The sequence below is a fragment of the Topomyia yanbarensis genome, chromosome 2 (assembly GCF_030247195.1).
Source record: "Topomyia yanbarensis strain Yona2022 chromosome 2, ASM3024719v1, whole genome shotgun sequence".
Lineage (NCBI taxonomy): Eukaryota > Metazoa > Arthropoda > Insecta > Diptera > Culicidae > Topomyia > Topomyia yanbarensis.
This window is the reverse complement of record NC_080671.1, coordinates 344,796,965-344,823,494: the sequence shown is the minus strand read 5'-3', so window position 1 is coordinate 344,823,494 and position 26,530 is coordinate 344,796,965. Positions and strand designations below refer to the sequence as shown.

Genomic DNA, 26,530 nt, shown 5'->3' with positions numbered 1-26,530 from the left:
TGATAGTTTGGCAAGATAAGGTTCCGAGACCGAGTTTACAGGCCCAGAACCTTCCTGCAGAGTCTCAACCTGTACTTTAAATATGGAACTTAGGGAATGGAAAATGTCTATGGTAGAATCGATCTGGAACGCCACAGATACTGCAAAGCATGCAAGGAAATATATAAAGCCGCTCGAACTTTACTTAATCTAAGTAAGAGGAACCTTAGAATAATAACTGTTTTGTTTCTCAGTCACTGCCCTAGTAGATATCATATACATAAAATGGGAAAAATTCAAAATCCGAGTTGTCGTTTCTGTCAATTTAAGAATGAGACAGCGGAGGATTTACTTCGTGATTGCAGCGCTCTGGTTAGTTACAGATATTCAATTCTTGGAAAAGGGTTCCTACAGCCCTCTGAGATTAGGCAATCAAATCCTAGTAAGGTTATCAGATTCATTAAACGAGTTGATTCTAACTGAGATAATATGCAAAATCAGACAGGTCCCTTCGTATCTCAATTATGAAGGGACAGCTGAGGTGCATAACATCAAATTGAGTCATACCACAATATTCCTTTAAATGGTCGCAGTGGAAATCAAGGCTCTACAGCTTCAAAAAATACCACCTGTTGATGATCACTAAATACATTGAATTAGAAATGTTATGTAAACTTTGATCCAAAACGCAATTAATTAAAGCCGCGTTTGAGTATTTGCCGTCGAACAATTGACTCACAGTTCGAGTTAACAGTTATGTGTCCAACAAAAAAAACACCTTTAACAGGCCAACGAGGGTACCCGGGTACCCACAAATTGAAATGCTCATAACTATAGCTTCCTTTAACCGATTTGGACACTTTTAGATGCTTTGGATTCAGGAACTCGTCCACTTTTTGATTCTGTACGATAGAACCGGAATAATGGATCTGGTTTTTGGTAATCCGAATTTTCCGGAGTAATGTTCCAGTACTAGGATATGATTTGTAAATTTTAATAATGTACTAGCAATATGAGTATCAAAACTCTTCAAATTGTCTCGGAAGTCTGTTTTTTATTGTTAGGGTCCCTATGGCAATTTGAAAAATGGAATTGGAATGGAATGGCCACTCACGGCCCCACGGGTACCTGCTCCGGAATGTCCGTTCCGGGGTCAAATCACCAAATGGTTCCAAAACCACGAGATACAGCCTACTGATGCAATTCCAAGAATTTCGATACCCTTATTGCTAGTATTCCATTGAAGTTCGCAAATAGTACCCCAGCACAGGAACCTACTTCCGGAATCCCGGGAACCGAATGAAGTAACCCGATTCATTTTTACCAAGTCCAAAAGTGGATGAGTTCTTGAATCCAAAACGGCCAAAAGCATCGAAATCGATTGGATATTACCTTAGTTATTGGCATTTTAGTTTTGTGGGTACCCGGGTACCCACGTCGGCCTGTTACGTAGTAAAAAAATTCAGGAGACCCTCCTCACTCCCACCCTTACTATATCAACAGTATTATTAACCCAAAAGCTTGACTTAGTGAAGTTCTAAGATGTCACAAAGTTTCAATTTCCAGCTATGGATAAAACATAGGAATTTCATTAATTGAAACTTAAAAAGGTACCCGGGTACCGCGTCGGACACACAACGGTTAAAAATCCGTCTGTCATCCAGTGTATTGCAGTCGATATAAAATACAAGACTTATCTACTTCGGAACAACTCAGGCAATGACAGTCATTGCTTGACATTTATTAAAAGACCGAAATCGACGTTGACGATGTCTTAAACCGGTTCTACCGGGTCACAGGGGTGAAAAAATGCACATAATTTTCTATTCATTACCAGCTTTGCAACGGTCGGTTGCCTCCCTCTCCGGCGGATATAAATATGAACAGCATTTCTGCTCCCACACCATCAGCACTAGCGGAATGCATGATAGTGCCGCGTTCTAGTCCAGTGCACCTTCCCACGCTCAACAACAACACCATCAACAGCAAATAGCTACTACCAGACAAAAGTTCGGACGGGGCGACAGCAACCTGTTCGCTGCTGGTCTGCTGAAGAAAACCGAAGAAGAGCTACCTGAGGGCACCTGTTGCAATATATATGTATCATCCACGGGCTGTCCTATTATTTCTTTTTCCGTGAACAAGTCCATTTTTGCCACGAGTGATCATACACTAGTGCGGTCGTCTCCGTACCATCAAATTGAGATGGGTAGGTACTTTTGGAAAATTTTGATTACATCAGCACCGAGCACTCTCACATACTTTCACACCTCGTAACCGAACTACACGGTCCCGTACCTACAATATGTTCGCCATAACGCTGTGCAGAGAAATCAGTCGATTGAAGGGAAGCAAATCCAATTACACAACGCACCATCTTCATCAACGCCATTATTTGCGATTACTACACTGCACTGATCATGCGGGCAGGTTGGAGTGGTCAGACCGCTTAATGTAATAAAAACAAGTTCAGGAAGTTTTAAATTAACCTCGAATATTTGCTCGATATTGTGATTGAAAATTCGTGATTTCGTGATAGAAATGGATTCAAGCCAATGTTTGCGTTTCTGTAGATCCACTAACATATTAATACCATTCAAGCAAATTACTTAACTAATCGAGCAGTTTGTTTTGCCTCCAAATTACGCACGGAGAAAACCCACTAGGGGAACTGGGGGGAAGCCCGACACCCTGGGTAAGCCCGACACCCCACGACTTTTCCCTGACATCAAATTTTAAATCATACAATAATGACAGGATATTATTAGTACGATTATTTTTGGCATTTCGATGCATATCGATGCCATATGTGTTCATAAACGTCAACAAAATAAACAAAACAAGCGAAAGCAAAGTTGATGCGCTTTTGGATGTTATTTTTAGTTGATACATTTTAAGGTTTTATTAACACAAAAGCTTTGAAAATGACCAGTTTTTTTGTCACACATTCTATTCTACTCTCCATACCGTTATTTGTATGTATTGAAGATAAGTTTGAGTATTTCAATACTGTTAATTGAGCATTTAACAAAAATGGGCGCTGTTGGGGTAAGACCGACAATTGTTGGGTGGGGTAAGACCGACACGGTGTTTAGATAATTGGTTAGATGGTTCGTTTTTGATTCGATACAAACGACTGGGTATATTTGTTGTGTTCAATTAATACTATAATTACGTCATGTTAATAATTGAAATACACGGAAACTATGTTTTTTGCATTTATTTATCAGTATTGTCTCAAGCCGACCAAAAAAATAAAAAATAATTGAATGTGATTCATAATAATATTACAAAAAGAAACGAAAAGTATAATCTAATATGAGATTTTGAAATGATATTGATGAAAAAATTTCATTGACCGTCGGATTGTTGATCAACAGTGTTCCGAAAAATCACAACACGAACCGGATAGCTTACTACGAAGCGTGCGTCACTTCTAAGTGAATGAGTCCTAGTAACAGCGTATATAATCTGCTTGCAGAACAGCTCTTCCTCGTTAGAATGGCTATAAAAGTGGCAATAAAGCTCGAAAGAATTACTTGAGAAAACCCGTACCATAATATAAACCATGCGTTAAACATTATTTATTCATAACACCACACATTCGAATGCTCTTCCTTTTGCTACGCGATGAAACTACAGAAAGTATGCGTTTGCATCACACATACTCATATACACATAATTGCACTTTATCACACATACACAATACATTTTTAATGGAAAAATTTGGACAAAAAGAAAGTTCAAAAGGGGGTCGCTCTTGCCCCTTTGGGGTGTCGGTCTTACCCGCAGCGTTTTTAAAATGACATTTTTCTCCATTTTTTGGCAACCAATAACTTTTAATGAATTCAATTTTTTGAAACGCTGAAAAAATTATATTTTGTTAAGAACCACCTAAACAAGGATTATGCACAGAATATACAATTTTAGGAACTTTGTGGAATTTTAGAAAAATTATTGCGCTTAAGGTGTCGGACTTGCCCCGCGTTCCCCTAAATTAACAATCATTGCCAGCCCCGGCATACAATTGTCCATGTAACTGAAACTGCGTTTGGGCAATGGTGCAAATTTTACAACCGGCTGCAGCTGACGCGAACAATATTTGACTATTCATGCGCGCTTGTCGATAGTTGGAACCCTCATTTACGGTTCATTTCCTCGCATTTTCCAGTCCGCTTGCCGGTCGATAGTAAGTGCCAAGCGCAGTGATCGGCAAGCATGCTCCGAACCGGCACAGCATGGCAACGGCTCGGTTACCTAGGCAGCTAAATGTGGCGTTGTGGCATCACGACCTTCGCACACACTGAAAATCGACAGCTCTCTAGGTCAGTGGATTATTCTGCGGAGGCAGACAATGAGTGAAAGATTGCACGCCAAATCGGCTATAGATCTGACAGCACGCTCTTTGAATCAAATGAAACTTGTTTTCATATTTAATTTCTCTGAAGTTTTTCTTAAATTTCAACTCATAATTGCCCTACAAAAATAGAGCCAATTGATGATTTCAACGAAACTGTCAGAAATAACATAAACCATATGAAAAACAGATTCTGAACAATTATTTTAAAACTAAAAATCATTTTGCGAAAAAAGTTAGTACAGAAGTTGATGGATTTTGTTGCATAATGATCATAGTCAGAAAAAAGTATTTCCAGCAGAAAATTTTCTACTATTTTTAGAGTATGATTTATTCTCGTCGTTTATTTCAGGACTACGTCATCTGCAAAGCCGACGATCTCGACGCCCCTGGGCAGTTGCAGTGCTAAAACTCCTTTGTTCATTATATTCCAGAGCGTGGGCTGAGTGTGGAGCCCAGAAGTAGTCCCGCCGTGACCCTAATTGACCTATGCCACAAGTTCTTCTCGTAGACCAGTACGGTTCTGAAAGTAACTTTTCAGAGCCTTGCACAAATAGCCCGGGACCCGCATTCTGTGCAGCGATACGGTGATAGCCATCCAGCTAATACCGTTGAACACGTTCTTCACGTTAATCGTAACTACGGTGCAGAGGTGATTACCGCTTCTCTTTTGCTTCTCCGCACTCGCCATGACTGTGTGGATAGCGTTCGCCGTCGAGAACCCTTTTCGGAATTCGAACTGCCTCTGCGATAGCCCGTTCTCACTTTCGTCAGCCTGTTGAGTATGACCCTTTCCAGAAGTTTACCAAGAGTATCCGATGCTGGATGTCCGTGTGGTTTTCTTGGTTTTGGCAGAATCTTCCATCTATTTGGGAAGTAGAATTCGTCCTGGTATTGCTGTAGAACTATCCTCAATATTTCCGGAAACGACAGGGTCGCGGTTTTCAGTACCATGTTGGTGATACCGTCCGGACTGGGAGTTTTCTTCGCTGTCAGCCCTTGAGTCATGATTCGGGAAAAGACCCTCCACAATAATTTTAAACTTATCAACGCATATTTCAGTTGGCGCGTTGGACTCTTGATCTTGGCCATCACGACACAGTAAGCTTTGCCCCAGTAGTTAGCGTCTACTCCGCTGCACAGCTCCTTGTAGCAGGTAGACTTACTAAGCACTATCTCGCATTTAAAAGCGGCCCTAGCTGCCCGGACTCTGACTGCCTGGGATCATGCTCTTTGAACGAGTCTTTTGGCTTTTAGGCAGGCAGAATAGAGGATGCTGAGCCTTTCGTTCCACCAATAAGCCGAACGCCGGCAGTGCCTCGGCTCCATTTTCCTCTGCATTGTTACGTCACACGCTAATGTTTCCGACAGCTCAACGGCATTCGGAATTGGTGGGAGGCTGTCAGCACCAAGTACTTCCACAAAATTGTCCTTGTCGCTGCTGTACAATGTCGCAATATTGAGATTGAGCTGGGTTATGTCCATAATTGTTGGCCTGCCTTCGCCTTTTTGTACTCTGGGTATAAGAAGCATCTCGTCATGTGGTCCTTTCCGCCCACATTTGTGCAGAGCAAGCACTTCGGTTGCTTTGTGTAGTCTCTAGCAATGTGTTCCTTCTCCCGACATATTTCCGGACCTCTACAGTTTCATGCCTATTGGTCGAAACCTGAAACAGTTCTCCGTTTGTTTAGTGGCTCTAGAGATCAATCGTAACGAGCACACCGATCATCCGACTTTGATCTTGCCGGTCGACATATGCTGGTTGGCTGCGGCTGGCGATTATCGCTGCTGTCTGTGTGCCGTTATACGCCTTCTTCATCTTCATTGACATATGTTCTTCCTCCAGGTTACATTGCTCTATTAATGCGGTCCTGATTTTGTCTTCCGTTATGTTCTTTTCCAGATTCCTGTTTTCAACCACCGCTTTTTGAACTAAAGCTCTCATCTTTGCTTCTCCTTCTAATCTTTGCTTCTCCTTCTACCACTTCTGCCACCTTCTTCAGCTCCAACAACATCTCATCTCACCTTTCTGAGTGTACCTGGTTCTTACGACGTTCTCCTCCAGTTTCTTCGGTTTGGGATCCTCCACAATCCTGAGTTGACAACAAAAAGGAGCGTCCAATATAGCTCTGGTCCTCACGAGTTCCTACATCACGCTTCCACGGGTCGAACGATGACAAATGACCGCGAGCTGAGAGTTGCGTGCTTAGCTGGTAGCACAACCTGGGCACTGTTTTCCTTCTGACATCAGCGATGTGAGGTATTGTGTACCCGAGCGTCTGTTCACCAAGAGGTGCGCCTCAAACAGCATCTGACTGACACACAGCGGCTGAATAAGAAACGCTGCATCGTGCCAGCTACACCTTAGGTGGCAGCACCACCAGTGCGATGTAGGTAGACTACCTTACCGGGGTTTCGCTACCTACATCGCACTGATGGGGCTGCCACCTAAGGTGTAGCTGGCACGATGCAGCGTTTCTTATTCAGCCGCTGGATGATGTTTGAGCCGGCAACGAATAAAAGATAACAATTGGAAATTCGGATCTTGGAACGTAAGATATTTGAATGAACCTGCACGCGCAGTGTTCATAGCTCGCGAACTGCGTAATGTTGGAGTGCACGTGGCAGCAATACAGGAAGTACGATGGCCAAAAACCGGAGAACGTGAATTCAGAGCAGTGGACCCCATTGCGAACACTTTATTAAGGTACCACATCTACTACAGGGGTGGTGAACGAGCAGAACATGGTGTTGGTTTCATAGTGATCGGGAAACAGATGAAGCAAGTTATTCGCTGGAAGCCGATAAACGATCGAATCAGTCTGTTGAGAATTAAGGGCTAGTTTTTCAACTACTGCCTGATCAGTATTTATGCGCCAACTAACGAAAAGCCCGATGATATGAAGGACGTGTTCTATGAGAGCTTAGATAAAGTCTACGGAGATTGCCCAAGACAAGATGTTGAAAGAGTCATCGGAGATCTAACACACAGGTTGGGAGGTAGCAGTTCTTTTACCCAATTATTGGTACGCAAAGCCTTCATTTTGCTACCAATGATAATGGCCTGCGGCTTGTAACTTTCGCTGCTGCTAGGGGGATTGCAGTCAATAGTACCTATTTTGCACGTAAGGATATCCGAAAGCACACCTGGAGGCACCCAAGTGGCAGTACTTGTTCCCAAATTGACCACGTACTGGTAAAGGGAAGGCATTTCTTCGACGCCATTGATGTGAGGAACTTCTAAGGCCCAAACATCGACTCGAATCATTATCTCGTAGTAGCAAAGATTCGCGCACGATTATCCAGCGTCATGAGTCCAAAGAACAACAGAACGATGCGGTTCAATATCCAATGTCTGTCGGCTGAAGGAGTAGCAACTGAGTATCGCCAGAAGCTGGATGAGCGGATAGATGAGCCCAACGTAACTGGCAATGTCAACAGCATGTAGGAGGCTGTCCACGAAGTTGTGACTATAACGGCGTCCAGAAGTCGGATGTTAGCGGCTGGTACACGCCTCAACAGAGAGCGATACGGGGAAGCGATCTAGTGTATCTAGGAACAGGATAAGTATTGGAAATGACGGACAAGCTGTGGATCCACCAACACTAGACGAGTTTAAGAACGCTATACGTGAGCTGAAAACCGGTAAAGCTTCTGGCAAGCACGAGATCTCGGTTGAACTTCCCAAACAGGGTAGTAAGCAGCTGCACCAAATAATCCACCGCATTATTCTAAGAATATGGGCGGACGAAGAATCGCCTGCTAGTTGGCTGGATGGAATCATTTGCCCCATCTACAAGAAAGGGCACAGACTGGAGTGCACTAATTACAGGGGGATTCTCTTCTGAACTCGGCGTACGACGTTGACTTCCATTCCGTTAAACGTGCACCATTTTTTAATAATACAGATATATTTTTGATTTGTGAAAAGAAGGTTTCCCGTGAGGTGAATAGGCCTATTGCAGCTGCCAACAGGGCCTTTTACGGTCTACGTTACCAGCTTAGGTCCCGCAACCTGCAAACGTCAATAAAATTCGCTTTATACAAGACACTGATCCTCTCTGTCGCTCTTTATGATCAAGATGCGTGGATGTTGAGGGAGGTACATAGGAGAGTATTCGGAGACTTCAGAACAGATAAAATACGGCAGACTGCAATGTGGTACGAATGTCGGAAGAAAGAATTGCAAAAACAATATTCAGCAGGGAGCCAGGAAGAGAACGCCGACTTTGTGGGAGGCCACGAACACGTTGGCTATACGCAGTGGAAGATGCCCTGAGATCCTTGAGCTTGCGGGTGAACTGGAAGGAAACCTCCAAGACCGATAAAGATGGAGCTCTACGATACGCCTGGCATTGGTGAGATGACTCTGTAGCTAACAAGGTATCAATTTAGGTTTGCTTGGTTTGATGCTAATCACAAGATCCGCGATCGTCCGTGCACGTTGTCCTTACTTTTCACGAATTCTTCGATTTTTTGCCTCAGCTTTGTCACTTTAGGCAAGCTTGCTGATCTTCTTGAGTGATGCTTGATCTCGGCGTGCGCACCTGATACCCTAGCTTTCCTTGGCGCTCTATTGGTTTGTCGTTTGTTGAGTCGGCCACCTGGCTAGCGAAATCACCACACTTGCTCCGTTAGAAGCTTTTATGTTTGTTGTTTTGCCTTCTTCCATGCTTTTTTGGTCCCAACTCCAAGCCGCTATCTACGCCCGTACTAAGTAGTCGCCTTTATACTATCCCATGGTTGGCTTTGCAAGCAGTGAGATCACATGCTAGGGTTGTCTTGGTCCTTCGTGGGGAACTGCGTTCGGAGCTGGATCGGTGCTAGACAAGAACGTTCAACTAAGCGTACTTCCATCATCTATTGCGCGCTGGTCCGCTCAACACTGGAATATTGTTCCGCTGTTTGAAACCCTTACTACCAGAACGGCGTCGACAGAATCGAGGCCGTCCAATGCCGGTTCATACGTTTTGCACTCCGACGTCTTCCTTGGCAAAACAGATTTCAACTGCCGAGCTACGAAACCGTTGTCAGTTAATACAGCTCGATACTCTAAGCATCCGGAGGGACTGCTCTCGAGCCCTGTTCGTTTCGGACTTACTGTCTACCAGGGTGGATTGCCCTACAATCCTCGGACGCCTCGATCTTCAAGTTCGCGTTCGAGCTCTGCGCAATAACTCTCTTCTGCGAGTCCCGTTCAGGAGAACAAACTATGGGCGCCAGAGCGCTGTTACCGGACTCCAGCGTGTGTTTAACAGTGTGGCGACGGCTTTTGACTTCAACAAAACAGGAATTCGACAAAATTTAAAATAATGAGTATTCTAAAATGTAATTAGTTTAAGTTATCACCATTGGGGCCCAAGGGTCTGTTAGTGATGGTACAACAAATGAACAAATAAACAAATCAGCTACGGTGCCGGGTTTCGTAGGTAGTTGGAGACCCACAATAGTTTTAACGGGACGGTCCGTGGATCAATTTAGATGAAATCCTTATTCACCATCATGTTCTGCCGCCAGTATGGCTTAAGTAGGACCTTACTGGTATCGAGCTGAGTATCCAGTACTCCAATTGGGTTAGGGTGCGTTATGCTAAAGTCTTGGATAAAATCTTAGCTGAAGCGGCACCGACTTGCTTCGACGGAACTGCTTTCGGATTTATATGACATTTTATAGATGTTTAATAGAGCCCATCATTGCCTTACCCCACCATTTCTTACCAAGACTCCCGAACTCGCAGTAGCTCCGAAAGGGGAGGGGGGTTGCCGAGAAACCCAACCAGTCAGGTACCGAGACCAGTTCGGCGACTCCGGTGGAGTAGGGCGTCCGGTTCACTGGTGCCCCGACAACCCGCGACTGGTGGGGTCTCGTCGGCGGTCTGCTTCAGGAATCAAGAATCAGAATATATTGGCTTAAAGAGCACGTTCCCCGTATGTAGTCGGGGATTTGTGCCTTTACCGATTGTTGTTTGTCCTCAGCACCACAACCTCTTGAGTTCTTTAGCTCCCTATCCGGTTCCATTTAGCACCGCAACTCATTTAAGCCCTTTGGTTTCCTTCTCGTGACACCACTTCCTCGATGAGCTTTTTATCTTCCGATTTGTTCGCGAACTACTCGGTCTAGTCCCCGACGATGGACCTAGCCTACTCTGTAAAAGATTTTCCCGGGGAGAGAAGTTCTCCCGGAAACGAATCATCCAACCAGGTGTCGGGGTCAGTTCGAAGATTCTGGTGGAGCAGGTCGTCCGGTTCACTGATACCCCGACAACCCGCTATTGGTGGTGTCTCATCGCGGTCTACTCAGTCTAGACCCTGGCGGTGAATCTAGCTTACGCCGAATGAGAGTTCCCCAGCGAAAGTAGCTCCCCCGATACCGATTCTTATTTGGTCTTCTCGACATTTCCAGCCGTTAGGGTGCCGTGGTCGGTCCGGCGATTCCGGGTGGAGTGTGGCATCCGGTTCGCTGACGCCCCGACGGCCCATACCCGGCACTCTGTTGCAGTCTACTCGACTAGTCCCCGGCGATGGATCTAGCCTACTCCGGTGGAGAGTTTCCTGGCGGTCATTGCTCTCTCTCGAAACCGTTGCTCGCTGCTCATCACGACATTTCTGCTGTAAGTCACTCATGATCTGCGTCGCCACTCTGTCGACCACATTCCACGCTTTCGTCGCTTGTTATTCTGTAGATGACATACGGATTCATGTCTGGTCCTCCTGTTTCAAGCATCTCAATGCTCGTCGCTTCGAACCTCGGACATTCGAGGACTTAATGCTTCACTACCTCCACGTCGTTCGCATACTGCGGGCACAATGGTGGTTTTGCAGTTGTTGACCAATAACATCTTCGTCTTGTAACTTGTCTTCATCCAGTTCATGAACGCGTCTATTGTCGCCGTCTATTGTCTCGACTTCTTCAAGTGTGTCACCCATCACCGTTAGTGACATATCGTCCGCGAAACCCACGATTTATACTTTCCTGGGCAGCCACATTGTCTACACCTCATCGTACGTCCCGTTCCAAAGAGTTGGACCGAGAATGGAGCCCCGAGGAACATCCGCTGTCACTCGCATTGACTTCTGCTTTTCGTTCGTGTCTTAGAGCAGCACTCTGCTTTGGAAGTAGCTTCCCAGCTGGCTCTGCTAAATGTATTCTTCACATCACAACCACCACAACGTAGTATCGATCTTCTTTTCATCTCCGTTTAGATGCCTTCTCCGCACTCTTGAACACTGTCCGAATTGCATCCACACTCGATGCTCGTTTGCGGAATCCGATCTGCATCTTGTACAGTCAGCCTGTTGATAATGGCCCTTTCCAGGAGTTTTCCGAGTGTATCCAGCAGGCACGATCGCCAGATGGCTTTCCTGGCTTTGGCAGCAACACTAGCTACTGGACCTTCCACATTTCGAGGAAGTTGCCTTCATTTTAACACGTCTACAGCACCATCCCGTACATGTCCGGGAATGCGCAGCTTTCAGCACCACGTTTGTTGTACTATCAGAACCGGGGGCTTTCTTTGATTTCAGTCACCTTGATGCTGGACGCCGTCTAATGAGTAGCTCCAGTTTTTGCGGCATTGTGGCGTCACAAGCCATCCAAACCTTTTTGTTAGATCAGTCGCATCCACGTACTCGGTCCCGCTGTGTATGTGTGTGTCAAATAATGTTACTCATTTTTTTAGAGATGGCTGAACCAATTTGCACAAATTTAGTTTCAAATGAATGGTATAACTCTGCAAAAAGTTGCTGTTGAATTTTTAGTTGCTCCGATTTCCGGTTTCGGAGTAATGAGTAACGAGTTATGTCACACAGCAATTTTTCTATATAAACTGGTAATGTGGTAACACAATGGCGTCCGAAATACGTGATACATATACAAATAGTTTCAACATTACTTGGTCAAAGCTACTTTGGTCGGTCATTAGTGATCTAGACCCGCAAGGTCTAGATCACCAATGACCAACCAAAATCTATAACGGCTCTTGATGGCCCGTTCATCAGCCTAATGTCACACCTATTTTCCAGCGAACTCTTAACCGACTTTTACAAACTTGATTTCAAAGGAAAGACATAATACTCCCATTGACTGCTATTGAATTTCATTCAGTTCTAATTTTTGGTTCCGGAGGTGCGGCGCGGTCACATAAGAATTTCTCATATAAACCGGTACAATCATAATATCTCAGAGGTTAAAAATCTATTGAAATGAACATCAAATTACTTCGATTCGCAGGCCTAGATCACTGATGGCAAATCAAAGATTCTTGGAATATAATGTCCACCATCGATAATTCCGCAAGTGCCGGATTTCGATTGCAGAACTAAAGCCACTTCGGTGATAACTGAACCAATTTTTACTAACCTATTCTCAAATAGAAGGTATAATATGCAGTTGAATGTTACAGCCCCATCCACATCCAATCACCCTGTATACCAATATAAGTTAGTTCTCGACGCTTCTATCACCCCCCCATAATTATACCCAGTCCACCCCACCACGATTCATATACCATCAATATCACGGTTGATTGTAATGCCCAATGCAAGGGTCCAACATCTTAACTTTGGAAAAAGTTTGCCCTTAAATGCTTAATTTTTTTTTTGATTTTCTGGCATCAGTAAATTTACTAACAAAAATACCTTTATTAGTTTACTTTATGAGTCCTTGTCGTCATTGAATTAATCGCCCGAGACAAAGATGGTTGTAAGAAATGTTACATTATGCTATTTGTATTCCTTTACGCGACCATTGCTGGACACCCGCAACCTTCATCGACAGCACACCCAGAAGTAGAAGATTCCAATCGAATGAAGACTGATACTCATCAGAAAGCAGCAGCAGAAGAGAAAAGTGGCTTCTACTTACACCATCTCAGCGTGATGTAATTAATGTGTGAGAAATTCCATAAATTATACAAGCATCGGCATTGTTCTCGGTACGTACCCGGCAGTAGTGAGGCCAATAACTCCGACCACCGATCGCACGAGTTGCCGAGGTAGGTTGGAAGAACCGCTTGGACCGATTCCCATGTTTCTTCAACATCGAACATCACTTAGTTAATCTGTTTTTAAATTTGAACCTCACTGGCATTCGAAATTGTGTACTGTCAGGATTCAATAATAGTTTTTTGGACTTCGTACTTATTAGCAAACTAAGCTCACGAGTTTAAATTAATGTGAATCGTTAACCTCCGTTTAAAAAATCATTTATCATAGAAGTGAAATAGTATTGAAATAATTATGAGTTTAAAAGATCCTTCAATTATTTCCATCGCCTTTACTTCTAAAAGTAGTCGAAACAAACCGGACCATTGCTGAATACTTTTCCAGAAAGAATGATATTGCAAGAAACTTGCTTGCGGTTGCCTAATTGCTTATCATCAAGATAGTTTATCTTCGTTTCGAATTTTTTCGCTCGCATTTTTTTGCTACAGTTTCATTCACCGAGGTAAGGATGAACCTGTTGCAGGGAATTGAGATAATTTTATTACTGTGTAATTGAAGTTTGCGCTTCACGCTTGACTGCCGAAGCCCGGTGCTGTGTTGTTGCAGCGTGACCGAAATTTTGTTTTACAATGGATGCCAACGGTTGCTAATTTAATCAGTTAAATGTGGAACGGTACAAACGAGTGATGGGAAATTGTATGTAGGGTGTTGAGTCTATATTTGCCCTAGTCCCATTGTCACCATAATTATTTTAAGCATGATTAGAGCAGTGTCTGTAAGCGTAGTTCAACGCACCTAGACAATTTTTTTTAAATTTTGATTATAGAGGCTTTAACCTTAATATCATTCGCCTCTTCGGGTTAGAACAATCTCTTATAAAAAATTTCTAACCCCATGTGCGGGGTCGGCACTCGAACCCAGGTGCGCTGCGTACAAGGCAATCGATTTACCAACTACGCTACGCCCACCCCTAGACAAAATCGTATTAGCACTGAATATTCATACGTTTTTTATAAATTAATCCAAGCGCAGTTCCTTCCACAGTATAACTGCGCTCCTTTTTATACCACGTCACTGACGAACGTCGATTTTGCAGGAATTTGAATTTTGGGCCTAAATTTTATGCAGTATGCTTCCCATAAACGCACATTTGTTCCATTTGCTGTGGGACTCCCTATCTAGGACTGATTTTCAATCATGGGCAGTATGTAGGACTATGAAAAAGTTATACCCAGTATAAATTTTATTTTCTTTGAAATGTGGTGGCCTGATAAATAAAAAAAAATTAAGTTTTTATTGCTTAAAACGACAATTCGTTCTCGAGGAAACAATACCGAATGCAAATGGGTATCGAGCATTGAGGCAAGCGCACATGGTGGTAGGGAATGTCATACGCTTGGTTTGTTCGCGTTTCCACCACGTTTCATTTATAAGAATTATTCGAATTGTCAGGATCGATAACAAACCGTTTTAAACAATTTATTCTCTTCGGAATTGAATTCTAGTTTGAATGAACTATGTTTAAAGCGGGTGTATTTAATGTGGAGGATTTCCAAAGCACTCCACTGATTCACCTATAACCTCGCAACTTTTTTCACTATATAATTATCTGGAGCTTTTCAGATGTGCGACCGACAATAAAAGTTGGATGTTTAATGAACCTGACTTTAAATATATTAAAGCTGCGCTTCTCAAGATGGAGTCCGTGGACTCCTAGGGGGTCTTAAAGTTGTTCCTGGGGGTCCGCGAAGAAGAATGTCTTTTCCGGGTGGATATTGAAATTTGATTTTTTTTGTAACGGGCTGAAAATAATATATTGACTGCGTACAAAATCGATGTTAAGCCCAAGACTCAAGGTGATATCGAAGGGGTCCTCTGTACAAACAAGGTATTAGAATTCAAAAATCGGATATAAAAAATGCGTCCGATTCTCACAAAGTAGTTTTCTTGAACCGGCTTTCAATTTTCATTGTAACAATACACGAATGATTTGCCAGCGATTTTTTTAATCGGGTTTTATACTGTGAGTTCATCCTAACCGACATTGTCAGGCGAGAACTCTCAAAGCGATTCTTATGCGTCCAATATTTATGCTTAATGTTTTGGCATCCAAATATATTTAACCTCTTCATGCCCTTGTTGAATATAACAACAACTATAACTTTTCTTTTAAGCAATATTTGCTCACAAAAACAGGTAAGGCTAATAAAGGTGACTATTATCTTTCATTTTTTTTGCAATATTTATGACCAATATACCTATCAATTTTGACTGTCTTCGAATAAGTTTTCTACGTAATTGGAATATTGCAAATATTCTAGAATAATTGTATTGAGCATTGAATGGTAAAAATTGTGCAGCTTCTAGCACTGCGAGGGTAGCCCTTTTCTTTATAAAAAAAGTTTTTCGTGTTCCTTGATTCCGCCATTTTTAAGAAAAAATAGGAGCTCTATATGCGCTAGAAAAAGTTCAGCATGAACGGGTTAAAGCGGCTTTCAGGTAGCATTTTTATCCTTGCGACTTTTCTTTTCGGTCGCTCAAAAGTCTTATCTGAAATATCACTAAGCTACGTCGGTACTTTTCCTTAAAAAAACTCTAAAATCAGTTAGTTTCGTTATGGACGCTAATTCCGTTGATGCTCCATCAATCAATTGCAAGCTTTGAGGGTTAAATCCACAATGTGCTTCATAAAAAAGAACAATTTTGGTAATTTTGTTAGGAGTATGAGAAAAGCTGTTCTCAAACGAGTGTACTTCAACGAATATTTTGTTTTGTTTTGGGTTTTGATTACAAAATGATCGCTTCAGGTTATTGTTTCCACTGTGAGTTTTTGGTGGCACGAAAAAAGATGGCCGATAGCGGCTACAAATCTCTAGCAATTGCCTTCAAATTATAAGGGTATTTTCATTCATTTGTAACCTAGCATACCACTGCGTAGGGGATTTCGAAAATACACTGAGTAAACACTTGAACGAAACTTTCAAAAAGAGAAACGGAAAAAGGGAAAAATGAAAAGGGAAAGGGAAAAGGGAACAGGAAACAGGGAAAAGGTAAAAGGGAAAAGGAAACATGGACAAGGGACAAGGGAAGAGGAAAGAGGAAAGAGGGACAAGGGACAAGGAACAAGGGACAAGGGACAAGGGACAAGGGACAAGGGACAAGGGACAAGGGACAAGGGACAAGGGACAAGGGACAAGGGACAAGGGACAAGGGACAAGGGACAAGGGACAAGGCACAAGGGACAAGGGACAAGGGACAAGGGACAAGGGACAAGGGACAAGGGACAAGGGACAAGGGACAAGGGACAAGGGACAAGGGACAAGGGACAAGGGACAAGGGACAAGGGACAAGGGACAAGGGACAAGGGACAAGGGACAAGGGACAAGGGACAAGGGACAAGGGACAAGGGACAAGGGACAAGGGACAAGGGACAAGGGACAAGGGACAAGGGACAAGGGACAAGGGACAAGGGACAAGGGACAAGGGACAAGGGACAAGGGACAAGGGACAAGGGACAAGGGACAAGGGACAAGGGACAAGGGACAAGGGACAAGGGACAAGGGACAAGGGACAAGGGACAAGGGACAAGGGACAAGGGACAAGGGACAAGGGACAAGGGACAAGGGACAAGGGACAAGGGACAAGGGACAAGGGACAAGGGACAAGGGACAAGGGACAAGGGACAAGGGACAAGGGACAAGGGACAAGGGACAAGGGACAAGGGACAAGGGACAAGGGACAAGGGACAAGGGACAAGGGACAAGGGACAAGGGACAAGGGACAAGGGACAAGGGACAAGGGACAAGGGACAAGGGACAAGGGACAAGGGACAAGGGACAAGGGACAAGGGACAAGGGACAAGGGACAAGGGACAAGGGACAAGGGACAAGGGACAAGGGACAAGGGACAAGGGACAAGGGACAAGGGACAAGGGACAAGGGACAAGGGACAAGGGACAAGGGACAAGGGACAAGGGACAAGGGACAAGGGACAAGGGACAAGGGACAAGGGACAAGGGACAAGGGACAAGGGACAAGGGACAAGGGACAAGGGACAAGGGACAAGGGACAAGGGACAAGGGACAAGGGACAAGGGACAAGGGACAAGGGACAAGGGACAAGGGACAAGGGACAAGGGACAAGGGACAAGGGACAAGGGACAAGGGACAAGGGACAAGGGACAAGGGACAAGGGACAAGGGACAAGGGACAAGGGACAAGGGACAAGGGACAAGGGACAAGGGACAAGGCACAAGGGACAAGGCACAAGGGACAAGGCACAAGGGACAAGGCACAAGGGACAAGGCACAAGGGACAAGGCAAAAGGCAAAAGGCAAAAGGCAAAAGGCAAAAGGCAAAAGGCAAAAGGCAAAAGGCAAAAGGCAAAAGGCAAAAGGCAAAAGGCAAAAGGCACAAGGCAAAAGGCAAAAGGCAAAAGGCAAAAGGCAAAAGGCAAAAGGCAAAAGGCAAAAGGCAAAAGGCAAAAGGCAAAAGGCAAAAGGCAAAAGGCAAAAGGCAAAAGGCAAAAGGCAAAAGGCAAAAGGCAAAAGGCAAAAGGCAAAAGGCAAAAGGCAAAAGGCAAAAGGCAAAAGGCAAAAGGCAAAAGGCAAAAGGCAAAAGGCAAAAGGCAAAAGGCAAAAGGCAAAAGGCAAAAGGCAAACGGCAAAAGGCAAAAGGCAAACGGCAAACGGCAAAAGGCAAAAGGCAAAAGGCAAAAGGCAAAAGGCAAAAGGCAAAAGGCAAAAGGCAAAAGGCAAAAGGCAAAAGGCAAAAGGCAAAAGGCAAAAGGCAAAAGGCAAAAGGCAAAAGGCAAAAGGCAAAAGGCAAAAGGCAAAAGGCAAAAGGCAAAAGGCAAAAGGCAAAAGGCAAAAGGCAAAGGGCAAAAGGCAAAAGGCAAAAGGCAAAAGGCAAAAGGCAAAAGGCAAAAGGCAAAAGGCAAAAGGCAAAAGGCAAAAGGCAAAAGGCAAAAGGCAAAAGGCAAAAGGCAAAAGGCAAAAGGCAAAAGGCAAAAGGCAAAAGGCAAAAGGCAAAAGGCAAAAGGCAAAAGGCAAAAGGCAAAAGGCAAAAGGCAAAAGGCAAAAGGCAAAAGGCAAAAGGCAAAAGGCAAAAAGCAAATGGAAAAAGGGGTAAAATTGTCACGATAGGCCTTTGGCTTGAATCTAGTTTCGTTCAGATCGGTTCAGCGATTACTGAGATAATTGACATGGCATTAGTTGTATACATTAGACCTTTCCACATTTTGAAAAAGGGGAAAAAATATATGAAATATACCTGGGTCAGCTCAAGGGGGAAAAGGGAATTTATAAACTTTCGCCAAAAATGAATTAATTTGGACATGATTTAGAGGTGTCTCCAATCAAAAATCATGTTTTTACTATGTTTTCATAGTAACATCATGTACACTCTGGCCTACATGACCACAAATCACCAAGGATTCCTTAGACATATCTTAACCTGTTTTAACAGGAGGACATAGCTCTTATCGCAATAGAAAATTTGTTAATTGGATTTTTATATAGAAAAGAATATCGAAACCAAGGAAAATTTGTAATATTTTTTCTTGGTTTTGATATTCTTTTCTATATAAAAAACCAATTAATAAATTGTCTATTGCGATTAGAGCTATGTTCACCTGTTAAAACATGTTAAGATATGTCAAAGGAATAACGTCTGTTGTTTTGTGGGAGGGTAAAACTGTTTAAACCTCAGAATAAGTGAAATTACTATGGAAACATAGCAAAAATGCGATTTTTGATTGGAGACACCTCTAAGTCATATCCAAATTAAAACATCTTGAAAAAACATGTTTTTTTTCAATAGCTGGGTCAGGCCTTCTACTTGCGAATGACTTCTTCGGTGTCCTCGTCGTCGCCAAGGTGTGGAATTGAAGTTGTGCATCCCGGCTCGCGTGGTTGCTTAGCTGTACGACGATCACGTTTGAGCTTCGGAGCATTGTTTTGGGTTCCTTTTCCTTCTCATTTTCGATTACATTTTTTCGATTATCTGCTTTAAACACCTTAAATTATTATATTATTAACTCAAGCGAAATATTCGACGCGCTTTTATTGATGACGAGCACCTTCCTCTCATACGAGCAGATAATGTTTCGAACGAAACAATGAATTCTTTAGAGGTTGATCAAATACTGACGCCATCTTGAAAAGATGCAGTTGCATTCTTTATGTCCTCTTCAATTCGTTTTGGCGTTTTCGCACGAATTTACGCAAAATTTTCCTGCCAAAATAACTTAAATTTACATTATACTAGTGACTTCTATGTTTCATGTTATCGTCCGTATTTTTACAAAAACAAAAATAGCGAAAACCCAACACAATACTCGCGTTCAGCATTAATTTTCGTGAGAAAAAACTCACTTCACATTGATTGAAAGTACCGTAGTAAGCGTTTTCGCAGAACAACACGTGAAAACATAAAGGTCGCCGTAACTAATACAGCTGATCCACGGTAACAGCCGAAATGACAGTAGTCAATGATTTTCTATACCGTGTATCTAATTCACGCAACATGAGCGACTTCTGTAACAACATAGCAAAGATAATGCCCTATACCTATTGCACCCCCAGAACTATTTGACCCCATTATAATCTATGTTGAAAAATACGCCAAAGATAATTTGTTTCTTTTGTTGTTTTCATGTTCAAGAAAAATGCCAAGAACTCACCTTTTTTGAACCACTGAAGAGGAGGTCCCCTTAATTTCTTCATAAATTTTGTACAAATTTGCCATCTTCAGATGAAATGAGTTACTTTAATAATAAATTCCTTCCTTCTATTCCGGCGCTAGTCCTGTCACTAATGTAGTGCCGAATTCTGATGAGACGAAGTCGAAACGTAAATTCCATCGTCCTTCCTTCCATTGGACAGTGAGATGCACGGTGAAGATTTTTATCCTACGAAATGAGTAATATCAAACTTCGTAGCAATCCATCTCTGGAAGACTTTCCGATTTTTTCTCGTTTTAGTGTATAACATTTGTTCACTTATAGCTTGTTGTTTCAATGTCGAATTGGTCGGTGTTAAGTCAGACCGAACTAAGTCGCAAAACATCAAAAAATGAGTTAATGATAGCACTGGATAAAGATAAAGAATTTCTTCATCTACATTCCACTTTTACCGGATTTGAAATATGAAACAATGAACAAGAATTATGGCAAAAATTATTTTCCAATTATAATGTAAAGGATGCTGCGATTCAAACTTTAAACGCGTTTTTCTCGAAATCAATGCACTGTAGGGCATTGCAAAAAAAACTTTTTTTTGAATTCTCAAAGGCCCCCCCTCTCATATTGTGACAAATGTCAAAGTAAACTCAGATGCCAAATTTCACAGCATTTGGACAATTTTAGACCCCCGCCCACTTCGCTTGAAATTTTTTGAAATTGGTACTATGGGAAAATATGGAGGAAAAATACATTAAATGCTATAACTTTTGAAGTAGCAATCAGAAAATTACAATTTATACCTCTTTTGAAAGGAAATAATCTAAGTATTTGAATGAAGATATATTTGTTTCTTGAAAAATACGGGAAAGTGGGGTACTGGGTCATTTTGGCCCCAAAATCCCCTATTTTTAATGATTTTTCTGTTCCGTGATGCAAATCATACATATTTTGTAGTTTTTCTAATGTGAAAAAATCTCAGAAATCGAACGGAATCCTTTTAACCTTAGTTCGAATACGAGAAGTTGGGGTTATAGGGCTTTTTGTCAGTCATATTAAATTTTATCATTTTCTCATGCATATATCTCTATTATTCTTCAATCAATTTTCATAAAATGTAACTTATTGAACGTAAAAAATTCTCAGGAATAAAACAAAAATAAAAACGTTAAAGATAAAATTCAGAAACATCAAACTTTTTGATATTTACTCTACAAAACTCATTTTTTTCATTATTTGTCCTAATACCTCGACTTCCCCTATTTTTCCGGGAATGAAACTTTTCTCATGTGATCCCTAAGCATATTTTACACTAAAAGTAGTAAATTAAATAAGAATTTTGTTGTTAAATGGAGTTAATATGTGCGATTTTATGATAAAAATGTGAAATCGACACTGTATGTCAGATAATTTGATGTTCCTGAATTTTACCGGTAACGAATCTATTTTTGTTATAATCCTAATGATTTTCCACGTTCAACAAGGTATAGTTTATGAAAATTGAGTGAAGAATAATAGAGATATATTCACGAGAAAATGATGAAGTTTAATATTAATGTCAAAAGGCCATTTAACCCCAACTTCTCGTATTCGGACTAAGGTCAAAAAGGTTCCGTTCGATTTCTGAGATTTTTTTAGATTAGAAAAACTACAAAATATGTATGATTTGCATCACGGAGCAGAAAAATCATTAAAAATAGGGGATTTTGGGGCCAAAATGACCCAGTACCCCGCTTTCCCGTATTTTTCTAGAGACAAGTTTATCTCCATTCAAATACTTAGATTATTTCCTTTCAAAAGAGGTATAAATTTTAATTTTCTGATCGCTACTTCAAAAGTTATAGCATTTAATGTATTTTTCCTCCATATTTTCCCATAGTACCAATTTCAAAAAAATTCAAGCGAAGTGGGCGGGGGTCTAAAATTGTCTAAATGATGTGAAATTTGGCATCTGAGCTTACTTTGACATTTGTCACAATATGAGAGGGGGGGCCTTTGAGAATTCAAAAAAAATTTTTTTTGCAATGCCCTAATGCACTGTGAATTGGTCCGGTCTGACCTAACACCGACCAATTGTCATGAAATTTGACAGACACTCTTTGAAGTTGTTATACAGAGAAATTTAGGTGTTACATTATTCACGATCACCCTTTATTCTTTTAAAGTATGAAGCAAATTTAAGTTCAAGTAGTAAGATTTATCGATTTCAATATAATGATAAGAACCCGGATAATGTCTCTACACCCAAAGCACTCTTTTGTAAATTGCTAAGTACTTTAGTGAAACCACCCGTCACTCACGAAGACGCCGTTTCTCATAAATGTCATCGTACACATCACCACAAAATACCGACCGCGTAAAATGCTATCATTAAAACTAAAAGCACAGTTGTACATCTTCAACCCAATCCCGTACCTACATCTGTGTACACCAGTACATTACATGACCTGAAGAAGACTTCACTTAGCTGTATCGGCAGCCGAAAGAAGCTCACAATAATAGCTGGGGCTGAAAAGTGTAACTTACACGTAATGATTACAAACATACATCCCCCCACACACACACCGGGGCGTACGGAGCAAAAACCATAAAGTGGTAGATCTCGTTTCGCTCCGTTTTCGTTTTCACCCTCAGACCCAACCCGGCGCGGCATGCCAGTCGAAGGCGCCCTGGAGCTCCAGGTCTCGAGTATGTATCAGTAGCAGTTCAACAAGTTGTGAAGACGTTTTCCGTTTGGGCTGTTCTCAGTCTATTTTGGGACAGAGCAGCAGCGCGAGCAGGGAGATGAAAGTGTTGATGTTGAAAAGGTGCCGGTGCTGTCGATTGTTTTTCCATCGGTGCTGCGCTGGTGTGGGAAATAGATTACTGTTTGTTAGGTACTGTTATGCAATGTGGCAGGCAGCGCGTGGGAGTTTTCCTTCGTCGGTGGTTTTGGGATGACTTACTGAGACTTCGAAACTCGAGCTCCGATTGTCCTCGGTACTGTGGAGTAGGTACTGGAGTGAAATTTCTTAATTAAATTTTCTGAATTTTGGCCGGTCACTTTCAATTGAATAATACTAATTGATATGACAAATATTGATGTTATTTTAAATTGAGTTGGATCTCTCGACTGGCTTTCAGCTTCGAGGGACAGTTGGTTCTCACGTACATTGCATCAGTAGAGCTGTTCAAAATATAAGTTTATTGGATAATTTTAAATAATTGTGATTATTTTAAAATTTTCAAGGTGGCGGTAAATTTGACGTAAAGAACCGGAACGAATTTTTTTTTAATAAATTAACACAAAAACATATATTATCGTTTTCAGGTAAAATTAGACTATACATATGAATTGGTTTCCTAGTTGATCATTTCTAATAAATACCTTACCATCTTATCTTATTCAAATCGATAATAATTAAAATCGCAAATTATTCAGACGTTTTTCATCTCTAAGTTATTCATACTATTTTCATCTTCCATCTGGTGCCCCGTTGATAAAGAATCGATCGAATTCCAGGCCTTCACTTCTTCACTCCAATCATCCATGTTCAGCTCTTTTTTTCCCCAGATTGAAAGAGTTAGTTTCTGTAATCAAACAAACTGAACTAGCAAACAGGAGCGAACCGTTCGCTATATTTGTGCAAACAATCTCCGCTGACAGATTCAATTTACTGCCAGGGTACCAGTGTACCGTATGGTGATGACGATGACGACAACAGAGCAAACAATACTAGGTATATGCAAAGCCAGCAACAGTGGCTAGTATATAGGTCCCTGGCCGTCGTCGTTTTGCTATCCCCGGTCAACATTCCGAGCGTCAGTCTGTTGTCGTTCTGCAGCAGCGAACCTCCACGCCCACGCCGTAAAGGGAATGCAGAAATACAATTTGTTTTCGAAACAGAATCTTTGCATAGCATACAGGTAGTGTCCTCAGGCAGTGTCCTTGCTGTTGGCTTGGTCGCCGGTTGGGATGTATCATCAGGTTGCGTCATCTTGAATGTGCTCAGCCAAGGTTTTCTTTATAGCGGCTGTGACCGTCCTCGGAAGGCTCATTTGCCGTTCTTGGACTTTTTTTTCTTGTCGTCTGACTTCAAGTAGAGCAGAGTTTCTATTTTAAGCCGTCATTTCAAACATTCATGAGCACAAGAACTGTGGACGTAAATATAAAGCAAACTTTTTGTGACGTGACTAATTTAACTATTTTTATAGAGGTTTAGTTTAAAAGTAACCGCTGGAAAAAAGCGTGCGAAGTTGAATTCATTGTACTTTAATGTATGCAATATTTGATCAAAATAAATAAGAACATTTGAAGTAAGGACAACCAGCTTAATTAAAATTAATTTTTGTGAGTACGGGTATCAATTTCGCTTAACAGCAGGGCCGTCTTAAGACCACTCGGGGCCGGGCACTATTGAACTAAGGGACAGCTGTCATTGAACAGGTGTAAACAGGTGTATAATAAAATGGTTATCCATTTTATTCTAATGCTGATTTCGGTTTTAGATCAGAGTTGCCCTAGGTTCGCTCTATTATTTACAAAATCCATACAAAAGTGACAGCTCAGAGCGAACCTAGAGCGACTCGGTTCTAAAAACGAAATCAGCATAAGACTTATCCAGTTTCAAACGACTCTGTTAAGCGCTAGATTCTCAAAAAAAATATGATAATAAAATCCCGACACCCTAAGGTAGAGCTGCTGGCGAGTAAAATGACAATGCATCATATCACAGAGAAAATTCGTGTTTCAATCCAAGACTTCCAAATAGAGACATATTGTAATGGTAATTGGAACGTGTAACATTTGAAGGCTAGAACTAAAAGATATTTAGTGGCGTTGCTCATAATATCATTTGCATAATGTAGCAGTAATCTGACAAACTTAGCATGTGGTAATCTGACCTTCAAAGTTTCATGACGTTGTTTGAGGATGAAGAGTGTCTTGGCCAAAGAGGAATGAAAAAGTAGGGTGGATTGCTGTGATGTGTTTAAGGTGGTTTTCACAAACTAAGTGCTAAGATTCTTATGTATTAATCCTCTGCTGCCCAACGCCTCGGTGGAGTTAAGGAGAATCGTTGTAATCAAGGCCGGCGCAATACTTTTTTCCAGAGTGGGTAGTAAGATTCGGAATGATTTCTACTCATACTGACAAAAGTTGAAAATGAAAATTCCTTGATTGAAAGTGAAAATGAAAATTCCTTGATAATAGCTGATAGCAATTTGTTAACGGTCTGTATGACCGACGGCTCAGCGAAAACGTGTTTGTTGTTTACTGATACTGCATGGAGCGAAGTCCCAATTACTCCTTTCTTTTAAAATTCCATTCCCTGCGATAGAACCTTCTTTGGTGGGTGATGCCTTCATGATAGTGTGGACAAATGGGCAGGTAGCTCCGTTGACCAACATCCTTCCAGACTTAATGGGCTTTGGCCAAACTAATCCTTCTTAATATAAACCATATCCATTTAATACAACCGGTCCCTGGATGGTCTACTTCCGGATCAAAAATAAGCCATTTAGCATCATCAATATATATTTCGTGATCTAATTAAAAAACACTCGGACGTGTACGAAGCAGTATTTTCTCTACGTACCCGCCCGAGAAGTAGAGATTGATGGTGTAGTCTCCGAGAGGGGCCCTAATTCCGAAATATTGGGTTGGCTCCTTCCACAACCCTTCGCTTTAGTCAGTCAGTATGCAAGCAATCGCGTTCAGCCTTTCGCCAGATCTGTTCTTTCAAACTTTGTATTTTTGACCGGAGCTTGTCTTTTTGTGCCGCGGGGTATGAACTGCCGTCGTTGCAAACAATGGGGCCATAGAGTTACTCATTATAAAAACAATGTGGAAAATGCGGAGGAAATTATTAAAAGTTTTGCTTCTGTGAAGAGATTCCTCATGAATTTCGACATTTCCCACATATAAATTATACGGGGAAAACTGAAGCATTCTTTTAAGGAACGCTCCGAGAAAAAATGTTAAAAATGGCTACGCCACAAGCCACGGCGAGATTGTGACAATCATATTGAGGGAACATCTTCTATTCAATTTCCTCTCCTAAGCTGCCTCGTAATGGCCTGAGAGTGTCCCTTGATGGGTGCTGTCGTAAGTGCGGCAGTCCCATTATTTTCCTAGGTTTTACACAATGCATTTGCGTTATGTAAAACCTAGTAAACTTCCGACGTAAATTTTCGAAAATTTTAGCTAAATTCTCCATGGTTGAGAATACACTATGAAGGAGCGTTCTGGGGATCAAAACGTGCTATTATTTCAATCGGATTAGCCTTTGTTCGGTACCAGGTGCTGAAGTTGTCGCTTTTGAAGTTCGAATCAAAGGCAAAAACTAATTGATATCGTTTTCATATACATCGCATCTTAGCTGGTTCTAAAAGACTTCAACTCCCACTATATCCGAAACATTCGAATCAAAACAAGAAATTCATCCAGTGGAAGTGTACAACGTTTTGAAAGGCTTGATGATCTACATGCGATTAAAGATCCGACGAGTACTCGGCGCGAACAGCCGTGGACGGTCTCCCACTCCTTGGTGGGCAGAGAGGGCATATAATTGTAGGCGCAAAAGCCCGAATTTTTC

The 26,530-nt window shown here is 41.9% G+C and overlaps 1 protein-coding gene and 1 long non-coding RNA gene across 5 annotated transcripts in view; one reads left to right on the top strand and one right to left on the bottom strand.

Moving 5' to 3' along the window:
- Positions 1-22,301, bottom strand: part of LOC131684141 (uncharacterized) — a 93,514-nt gene extending 71,213 nt beyond the window's left edge. Inside the window, exons 1-2 of one of the 2 annotated variants that reach the window (XR_009304623.1) lie at positions 22,231-22,301; positions 19,959-20,186 (exon numbers count right to left, since the gene is read on the bottom strand). This is a non-coding gene — a long non-coding RNA (uncharacterized LOC131684141). Of the gene's footprint in view, positions 1-1,813; positions 2,542-19,958; positions 20,187-22,230 lie in introns of those variants that run through there. The other variant, XR_009304624.1, reaches the window with a different exon arrangement.
- Positions 1-26,530, top strand: part of LOC131684135 (uncharacterized) — a 385,715-nt gene that overhangs the window by 35,521 nt on the left and 323,664 nt on the right. The window lies entirely within an intron of this gene.